Genomic DNA, 11,149 nt, shown 5'->3' with positions numbered 1-11,149 from the left:
ATCATTTTAGTGGATTACCAGATTTCTCAAGCAAACATAATCTTAATGACTTGGTGTTAAATAAATCATATTTTGCATACTAGATCTTGATATTTATGTTTTTGACAAATTTGTTCAAAATGTGTAGGGTCACTTTTTTGGTGCAATTTAACTGGACTCAAGTGAGACTAGTTCTTTATTGTTCCTCTTTTCCAGATTGCCTCTTTTGCTATGGCTGTTCATTGTCATTAGTGTAGGACTTTTCTAGTCCAGTATATTTAAGGATTTTTCCCTCAGTTTTACAAGCTAGCTCATCCATAATTCTGTTTCATTCATATTTGAATTATGCTACAGGTCTGTTGAGGCAATTCTAACTAGCATTTATTTATTTATTTATTTAATATTAACTAATATTTATTGAGCACTTACTATGTGGTTGGCACTGTATTAAGTGCTTTACCTTTATTTATTTATTTATTTATTTATTTATTAAAAAATTTTTAATGTTTATTTTTGAGAGAGAGAGAGACAGGCAGACAGAGCATGAGTGGGAGACGAGCAGAGAGAGAGGGAGACACAGAATCCAAAGCAGGCTCCAGGCTCCAAGCTGTCAGCACAGAGCCTGACATGGGGCTTGAACCCATGTATGGTGAGATCAGGACCTGAGCCAAAGTCCAACATTCAACTGACTGAGCCACCCAGGCACCCCTACCTTTTTTTAAACTATCATTTTTTTATAGAATAATTCTAGGAAATAATGTATAATAAATGCATGTAACTTCAGTAAGACATAACACTTAGAAGACCAGATGGATGTTTTTGACTACTGGTTTAGAGGTAATACATATTTTCTTGTTTAGAAAAATTCTATTTCATACTTTATGTTTTATTTTGAATATTTCACTGGGTCTGATCTTTGTTCTGGAAATTGACAATGCTTAATCATTCAATAAATATTTGAGTGCCCACTATACACTAAGTACAAAAATAAGACGTGTCTGCTCTAAAGGAATTAAGAATTGAGTAGGACAGCAGGCAAATAAAAGGGCAATTCTAAGACATCTTTTCAAGATTCTATGATGTCTCTTTAAAATGTCTGCTATGGGGTCCTTTAAAAGGAATATATTTCCTGGACATGCAAGGAATATTGGAGATGGTTACCCATGATCAAAATTTCTTAACAGCTTTATTGAGATATTGTTCTACACTATTAACCCATTCAAAGTGTACACTTTAATAGCTTTTCATATATTCACACAGTTGGGCATCCATCACTACAACCAGTTTTAGGTCATTTCATTAGCCAAGAGGATACCTTACCCCCATTAGCCGTCATCCTCCAATGCTCACCCCTCAGCCTTAGGCAACAACTAATCTACTTGTTGTCTCTATAGATTGGTCTATTTAGGACATTTCATGTAAGTGGAATCATACAATATGTATTCCATTGTGACGAGCTTCTTTCCCTTAGTGTAATGTTTTCAAGTTTCTTCCATGTCATTACATGTATCAGTACTTCATTCCTTTTTAATGCCAAATAATATTTCATTGCACGGATATCATCGTTTATTTACCCATTCATCAGCTGGTGGACATTTGGGTTACTTCCACTTTTTGACTATTATTGCTGCTGCTGCTATGAACACTACTGGTTTTTTGTGTGCATATATGTTTTCATTTCTTTTGAGTATATACCTAGGAGTGGCATTGCTGGATTATATGATAACTCTATGTTTAAACTTTTTTAAAAGTTTATTTGTTTTTGTGGGGGGAAAGTCCCATGTGCATGTGTGCTTGAGCAGGGGAGGGGCAGAGAGAGAGAGAGAGAGAGAGAGAGAGAATCTTAAGCAGGCTCCATGCTGTAAGCACAAAGTCTGACTCTGGGCCTGACTCAGGACTCTCATGATGGAGATCATGACCTCAGCCAAAACCTAGAGTCAGCCACTTAACTGACTGAGCCACCCATGAGCCCCAAACCTTTTTTTTTTTTTAAACCATTAGATCCACACTTCCTATGGTACATTACTACAATTCACTACAGGGTACATGTTTATTTTTTATTTTTTAAAAGTAGTCTCTACACCCAACATGGGGCTCAAACTCATGACCCTGAGAACAAGAGTAGATTGCTCCACCAACGCGAGCCAGCCAGGTGCCCCAATGTTTAACCTTTTGAGGCACCACCTGGCTGTTTTCTAAAGCAGCCGCACTATTTCACATTCCCACCAGCAGTATATGAGGGTTCTAATGTCTCCGTATTCTTACCGACACTTACTATCATCTATCTTTTTGGTTACAGCCATCCAAGGGGGTGTCTAACTGCATTCTTAGTGGTTTATAAGACTTAGCAAGTTGATAGTATCATTGGTTTATACGACTTCGCAAGGTGAAAAGGAAAGGGAATACACCTAGGAAGAGTGAAGAGCATGAAGTGCCCATGTATTCAGGTTTGGTTAGGGCATCAGATGTATGAGGCGGGGGCCTGTGTGAGAGACAAGGCAAGGGAGTTAGAAAAGGATTCTGCTAAGGACTTTGGAATTTATTTTGAGGGAAATAGAAGTCAATAAAGGGCTTTAATCAAGCGAGTGTCGTGATCAACTTTGTCTTTTTAGAGTCACTTTGGGAACACTGTAGAGATTGATATGTGGGGACTGAAATAGAAATTAGAGCTATCAACCAAAAGGGTCTCACAGCAGAATGGATGAGAAATAAGGGAAAACTGGAGCATGGAAAAGGCAACAGAGAGGTAAAAAAGGGGGACATAATCAAAACATAACATGGAGGTAGAGTTTACAAGGCTCTCTATGTTTGAATGGGTTAAGAAAGGAGGAACCAAAATACTCCTTGGTTTCTGGTTTTGACAACTGGATAAACTTATTATATAGTATATATTATTAAAACTAAGAAAGAGTGGTTAAGATACATAAAAGAGGGCTATTGAATTCACCCAGATATGGAATACATTAGGAGGGAAAAAATTTGAGACAGAAGATTATGAGTCCAGTTGTAGGTATGGTGAGTTTGTGGGCCTTTGGGAGTTTGAATGGAGATATTCAGTAAGTAGTTGGGTATGTATATTCAGAGCTCTGGAGACCATCTGGTATAGAAGCAGAGCTTTGGAATATGGAAGCACATAGGTGAGAGCTGAAGGTCTGGGTGTTGATAGTATCATCTAGAGTTAGCCAAAAAGAGTTGTGGGGAAAGTCAACAACAGAATCATTGGAAAGACAAATTTAAGGGATAGGCAGAGAAAGATGAACTATAAAAGAGACAAAGAGGTGTCTCAGAAAGATAGGAGAAAAAGCATTTAGCACGATATCATAGACACCAAGGGAAGAAAGGAGTAGTCAGGCGGATTGTCAAATACAGAACATAAAAGTCAAGTAACATATGAGCTGAAGCATCCATTAGATTTAGCAAAACTTTTCACTGCTATACAGTTTCAGGAAAGTGGTAGGTCAAAGAGTAAACGAGAGACATACTTCCTGACAAGATAGAACAGTAAGTTCATAGTGATGCAATCTCTTTGTTACTAAGAGTGCAATCTCTTTGTTACATAGTGATGGTAGTTGTTTGTTTGTTTCTTTTTTTTAAGCAGAAAAAGTAAATAACAATATGGACAAAATAAATATGAAATTATTTAAATAAATAAAACTCAGGAGAATGGGCATATTGGCAGATATTTGCAAATGATATAATCATCTGCTAAAACAACCCCGACAGAATCAATAGACAAACTATTAGAACCAATAAGAAAGTTCCGCAAGTTTATAGATTACAATCTTAATTTATAGAATATTGTTCTGGTGATCTATTCATGCATATCAAACTATCCCAAAACTTAGTAGCTTAACAATCATTTTATTAGACCTTACTATTTATAGCACGGGGCTCAGCTAGGCAATTCTTGAGCTCCTCATGACCTTGACTGGGGTCAGTTGGTGGTATTTAGGCTTTAAGATGGCTTAACCCTCTTTCCTGATGCTTTGGTAAAGACGGTTAGAAGGCTGGACTCAGCTGAGCCCCTCTCCCTGTCTTTGTAGTCTGAAGGCCTCTCTATAGGGTGTTTCCATCAGGTGACTGGACTTCAGGGCTCCAGGAAGGAGTATTCCACAAGACAGGAAGTGCAAGCTTCTTAAGGCCTGGGCCTAGAAACCTGCATGGTATTACTTTTGCCATATTTTGGGGGGTCAAAGCAGTTGCAGAGTCTGTCTACGTTTAAAAAGAAGGGGCATAGACTTCCACCTTTTAATGAGAGGAGTGTCAAAGAATTTGTGGCCATCTTTAATCCTCCACAGAAGCTGACAGAAAGGGAAATGTATTTAATCTCTAAAATTCATAAGAGATTAGTGACATTGGTAGCAGGAATATACAAAGGACCTCTGCAAACCAAGAAAAGGACAGCTGCTCCAATAAAAAAAAAAAGTGGACAAAGACTGTACAAAGGAAATGTACAGAAGTGGGAACTAATAAGCAATACAAAGAAATGCTGAAAATCATTGGCAGTCAGTGCAATGCCAGTCAAAGCAACAATAAGCTATCATTTTACAATGGGCTTTCTCAATATTGCATTGGTGATATTTGGGGCCAGATAATCCTTTGTCATGGGAGCTCCTCTGTGCCTTGTAGGGTGTTTAGTAGCACCCCTGGCATTTGCTCAGGGGATATAGTAGACATATCAGCTTTGTCACAATCAAAAATGTCTCTAGACATTGCCAACTGTCTCCCGAAGGGTAAAATTGTTCCCGGTTGAGAACCACTACTTTACATGCCTGTCAGCTTCGCAAAAAATAGAAAGTTGGTTCATGCTAAGTATTGGCAGAGATAAGGCAACATAGAGCCTCAGGCATTGCTTGTGGATGGGTGGGCAGCACAGTCACTCTTGAGGACAACAGTCAATTTAGATATACCATTACTTCATTAGCCAGAAATTCAGCATGTGGATAATTTGCACACATCTATAAAGGGCCGTATGGGATGTTCTCTGCAGCTTGGCTGGACAGTGGGGAGTTAGAGGCAATTACAAAGGGGTGGCAGAACCCTCCACCTAACAACAAAGGAATTATACAATTTTTCTCAGTACATGGAACATTCTGCAAGAAAAACCATACATTAGGCTGCAAGCAAGCCTTATTTATTTATTTATTTATTTATTTATTTATTTATTTTTGGGAGAGAGAGAGAGAGAGAGAGAGAGAACATGAGCAGGGGAGGGATGGATAGAGAGAGGGAGAGAGAGAATCCCAAGCAGGCTCTTTGCTGTCAGTGTGGAGCCTGATGTGGGGCTTGATCTCATGAACGGTGAGATCATGATCTGAGCCGAAATCAAGAGTCAGATGCTTAACTGACTGAGCCACTCAGGCTCCCTAAGTCTTGATAAATTTTAAAAGATTGTAAGCATACAAAATATCTTTTCTAATCACAATGAAATGAAACTAGAAATCAATAACAGAAGGAAAAATGGAAAATTCACAAATTGAACAACACATTCTTTTTTTAAAGTTTATTTATTTATTTTGAGAGACAGGGAGAGAGGGAGGGGCAGAGAGAGAGGGAGAGAGAGAGAATCCCAAGCAGGTTTTGCACTGACAGGTCCTAACTAACTCGGAGCTCAAACTCACCAACGGTGAGATCATGACCTGGGCTGAAACCAGAATCAGATGTTCAACCAACTGAGCCACCCAAGCACCCCTGAACAATGCATTCTTTTTTTTTTTTTTTTAATTTTTTTTAATTTTTTTTTTTTTTTGAGACAGAGACAGAGCATGAAGGGGGGAGGGGCAGAGAGAGAGGGAGACACAGAATCGGAAGCAGGCTCCAGGCTCTGAGCCATCAGCCCAGAGCCCGACACGGGGCTCAAACCCACGGACCGTGAGATCGTGACCTGAGCCAAAGTCGGACGCTTAACCGACTGAGCCACCCAGGCGCCCCCTGAACAATGCATTCTTAAGCAACTATTGGACTAAGCAATAAATCATAAAAGAAATCTAAAAGTACCTTGAGATAAATGGGAAAGAAAACCCATTTTATATTAAAACTCATGGGATGCAATGAAAGTAGTGCTAAGAGGGACATTTACAGCTGTAAACACATATATTAAAAAAGAAAAATGATCTCAAATCAATAGCCTAACTTTACTTTGCAAGGGACCAGGAAAAACTAGCCAACTTGTCCCAAAGCTAGCAGACGGACAGAAATAAGATTAGAGCAGAGATAAAATGAATAGAAAACAATAGAGAAAATCAATGAAACCCAAAGTTGGTTCTGGTGAAAAGATCAACAAAATTGACAAACCTTTAGCTAGACTGGCTGAGAAAATAGAGAAAAATCAACTTACTAACATCAGAAAAAAAGTACATACATTATTACAGATTTTACAGAAATAAAAAGGATTATAAGAATACTATGAACAATAGTATGCCAGCAAATTGGAAAACATAGATTAAATGGATAAATTCCTAGAAAAAATCTAGGTAGAATTAATACATTTGTTAGAAGCAATCTACCAAAATTGAATCATGAGGAAATAGAAAATATGAATATTTCTATAACTAATGAGGAGATGGAATCAATAACAACAACATCCCAGCAAAGAAAATCCCTGAACCAGATGGCTTCACCGATGGTATGGGTTCACTACCAAACAAATAATTAAAACCAATCCTTGTCAAACTTTTTCAAAAAAATTGAAGAGGAAGGAACATTTCTTAACTCATCCCGTGAGTCCAGTATTACCCTGATATCAGAGCCAGAAAAGACATTAAAAGAAAAGAAAATTACAGACTAATATCTCTTGTGAATATTGATACAAAAATCAACAAAATACTAACAAACTGAATTCAGCAACATATTAAGAGGATTGTATACCACAACCAAGTGAGATTTATTCCTGGAATGCAAAGTTGATTCAACATATAAAAATAAATGTAATATACCGCATGAACAGAATGGGTGGGGAACCCATGATAATCTCAAATGATGCAGAAAAACATTGGACAGAATTAAATATATTTTCATAATAAAAACATTCACCTAGGGGGGCACCTGGGTGGTCAGTCGGTTGAGCATCTGACTTTTGATTTTGGCACAGGTCATGATCTCACAGTTCGTGACACTGAGCCCTGCATAGGGCTCTGTGTTGGCAGTGTGGAGCCTGCTTGACACTCTCTCTCTCTCTCTGTCTCTCTCTCTCTGTTTCTCTCTCTCTGCCCCTCCCCTGCTCGCACTCTTTCTGTCTCTCTCAAAATAAATAAATAAACTTAAAAAAACCCCACTCAACTAGGAATAACAGGAAATTACATTAACAAAATAAAGACCATATATGAAAAACCCATAGCTAACATCATACTCAGTGGTGAAGTCTGAAAGTCTCTCCTTTAACATCAGGATCAAGACACGAAAGTCCACTCTCACCACTTCTTTCAACATATTATTGGCAGTTCTATCCAGAGCAATCAGGCAAGAAAAAGAAAAGCATTGCAAGTGGACAAGAAGAAATAAAATTATCTCTGTTTACAGATGACATGATCTTACATGTAAAGAACCCTAAAGATTTCACACACACACACACACACACACACAGAGCCTCTAGAACTAATAAACAAATACAGCAAAGTTGCAGGATATAAAACCGACACACAAAAATCAGCTACATTACTCTATGCTAGCAAAGAATAATCCAAAAAGGAAATTAAGAAAACAATTCTATTCACAATAGCATCAAAAAAGGATAAAATAAATATTGTGGAATAAACTTAACAAAAAAGGCAAAAGACTTGCACACTGAAAACAATAAAACATTGCTGAATGAAATTAAAGACACAGATAAATGGAAAGACATCACATGTTCATGGATTAGAAGACTTAATATTGTTAATATATCAATACTAGATAAACTGATCTACAGATGCACCTCAATCCCTACAGAAATTTCAATAATTTTTTAGAAGTGGATAAATTTACCCTAAAATTCATATGGAATATCAAGGGACCCTGGATAGCCAAAATAATCTTTAAAAAGAACAAAGGCATCTGGATGGCTTAGTTGGTTGACCATCAGATTCTTGATTTTGGCTCAGGTCATGATCCCAGGGTCATGGGATCAGGCCCTGTGTCGGGCTCCATGCTAAGTGTGAAGCCTGCTCGGTGGGATTCTCTCTCTCCCCCTCTGCCTCTCTCCCCCGCTCACGCTCTCTCTTTAAAATTTAAATAAAATTTCAAAATTAAAAAATAAATAAAAAGAACAAAGTTGGAAGACTCACACTTCCCAATTTTAAAATTTATTACAAACTACAGTAATCAAAAACACTGTGGTATCACCACAAAAATAGATATATAGACCAATGGAATAGAATACAGAGGCCAGACATAAATTGTCATGTATATGGTTAAATGGTTTTTGACAAAGATACCACGTCCATTCAAAGGGGAAGGAGAAGACAGTCTTTTCAACAAATGATGCTAAGATAACTAGACATCCACCTGCAAAAGAATGAAGTTGGACTTTTACTACCATAGAAAAAGTTAACTCAGCGGGCGCCTGGGTGGCCTAGTTGATTAAACATCTGACTCTTGATTTGGGCTCAGGTCATGATCTCATGGTTTGTGAGATCGAACACCATATTGGGCTGTGCACTGATAGTGCAGAGCCGGTTTGGGATTCTCTCTCCCTCTCTCTCTGACCACCCGCCCCCCCCCCCACCTCTTTTTCTCTCAAGAAAAAAAAATGTTAACTCAGGGTACCTAGGTGGCTCAGTTGGTTAAGTGTCTGACTCTTGGATTCAGCTCATGTTATGATCTCACAGTTCATGGGTTCCAGCCCAGCATTTGACTCTTAGCTGACACTGTGGAGCCTGCTTGGAATTCTCTCTCTCCCTCTCTAGCTCTACCCCTCCTTTCCTCTCTCTCTCTCTTTCAAAAAAAAAAAAAAGTTAACTCCAAGAGGATCAAAGATCTAATTATAAGAGTGAAAACTGTAGAATCTTAGAAGAAAACATGGAAAAAACTTCATAACATTGACTTTGGTGATGATTTTCTGGATATGACACAAAAAGTTTAGGCAACAAAAGAAAAAAAGATAAATTGGACTTCATCAAAATTGAAAACTTTTGTGTATCAAAGGACACCATCAAGAGAGTGAAAGGTCAATCCACTGAATGGTAGAGAAAATTTTTGCAAATCCTATATCTGATTAGGAATTAATATCCAGAGTATATAAAGAACTCCTACAACAAAAAGGCCAACAACTCAATTCAAAAATGGGCACGGCACAGGACTTGAATAAACATTTCTCCAAAGAAATAGCTAAATGCACATGAAAAGATGCTCAAGATCACTAGCCATTAGGGAAGTGTAAATCTAAACCACAACAGAGACCATTCTACACCCACTAGGATGGTTATTATAAAAACAAAAACCAAAAGAACAAACTACATGTTGTTAAGGATGTGGCAAACTTAGAATTGTTGTGCATTGCTAGTAGGACTGGAAAAAAAAAAACGAGGGCACTGTGGAAAACAGTTGGGCATTTCCAAATCGTTAAACATGGAATGACCATATGAGCTAGCAATTCCACTTCTGGGTGTATCCCCAAAAGAATTCAAAGTGGGGACTCAAACAGATACTTGTACACCCATGTTCATAACAGTATTACACACAATAGGCAAAAGGTGAAAACAGCCCAAGTATCCCTACCGGATGAATGGAGAAGCAAAATGTAGTAAATACATAATGGAATATTATTCAGTCTTAAAAGGAAGGTATGCTATCATATGGATGAACCCTGAAAACATACTAAACAAAATAAACCAGACACAAAGGGACAAATGTGACATAACTCCACATATAAGTGGAAATTCAGGGACAGAAAGTACAACAATGGTTACCAGGGGCTAGGAGAAGGGAGAAATGAGAAGTCAATGTTCAGTTGGTCCAGAGCTTCAGTTTGGGATAATGACAAAGTTCTGGAAATAGACAGTGGTGATAATTGTACAACACTGTGAATATACATAATGGCACTGAATTGTACACTTAAAAATAGTTAAAATGGTAAGTTTATGTTATATATATATTTACCCCAAATTAAAAAACATACTGGATACACAGGAAACAGAATAGAATATATAACACATATATGTGCAAAAACACGTGCCAAATATTATTAATATTGCAAGAACACATACCAATGAATTATTAGAATTAATAAGACAGAATAACTCAAATTCAACAATGCAATGCAGTTTCCACCAATACCTTACCAGTATCTTTTTGTGAAACTTGACAAGCTGATCCTAAGATTTGTATAGAACTGCAAAGGGTTAAAAATAACTAACACACTTTTGAAGAAAAACAAGGTGAAATTATCTGATTTATTAGATATTAAGATTTACAAAATTATCATAATTATGATAGAGAGGCATTGTGGCTAAGCTAGCATATGCAATGACAGGCCAATGGAATGTAATAGCCAGCAAGAGGTCTAAGTATACACAGTTGATTTACAATAAAAATGGCACAGGAGAGCAGTGGAGAAAGTATGGTCTTTTCAATAATTAATGCTGGGAAAACTGGACAGTCACATAGAAAAAGATGAAACTTAGTTACGACCTAACTATATACATATACACATATGATGTAAATTCCATATCTGTGTCTGTAACATAAAATAATTAAGGTTTGGGAGGAAATATATGGGAGACCTCTCCCATATGTTATATTGTCATAATAAACAGGAAACAAAATTAAAAAGTAAAATATTGGTAAGTTTAACTGTATTAAAATGTAGACTCTTTCCTCCCTGTGCACACTAACCCTGGACTAGTCCCAAATCTTGTCTCAATCCCTACCAGTTCCCGCTTTGCAAGACCCATCTTAAAGTAACCCCAAGTCTCTAAAGATACCCCCTACCCCTCACAACATTCCCCTTTTGAATTCTCTCCAAGATTTTGTCAACTTGCTCTTGTTTGCTGCAGGCTTAGAAACTCAGCTTTGTTTGATGAGGAGGTTTCTGTGATGGTCTCTGTGAAGGAATAAAAAACCTACAGTCTTTATCTTTTTGAGATACATACTGAAATCTTGACAGACAACATGATATAATTTGTGAGATCTGCTCCAAAATTAATTTAAAAAAATAGAGAAAGTAGATAGGAATAGTTAAGACTGGTCAAATTGT

The sequence above is a fragment of the Panthera tigris genome, chromosome D1 (assembly GCF_018350195.1).
Source record: "Panthera tigris isolate Pti1 chromosome D1, P.tigris_Pti1_mat1.1, whole genome shotgun sequence".
Classification (NCBI taxonomy): domain Eukaryota; kingdom Metazoa; phylum Chordata; class Mammalia; order Carnivora; family Felidae; genus Panthera; species Panthera tigris.
This window is presented reverse-complemented; position numbering follows the sequence as displayed.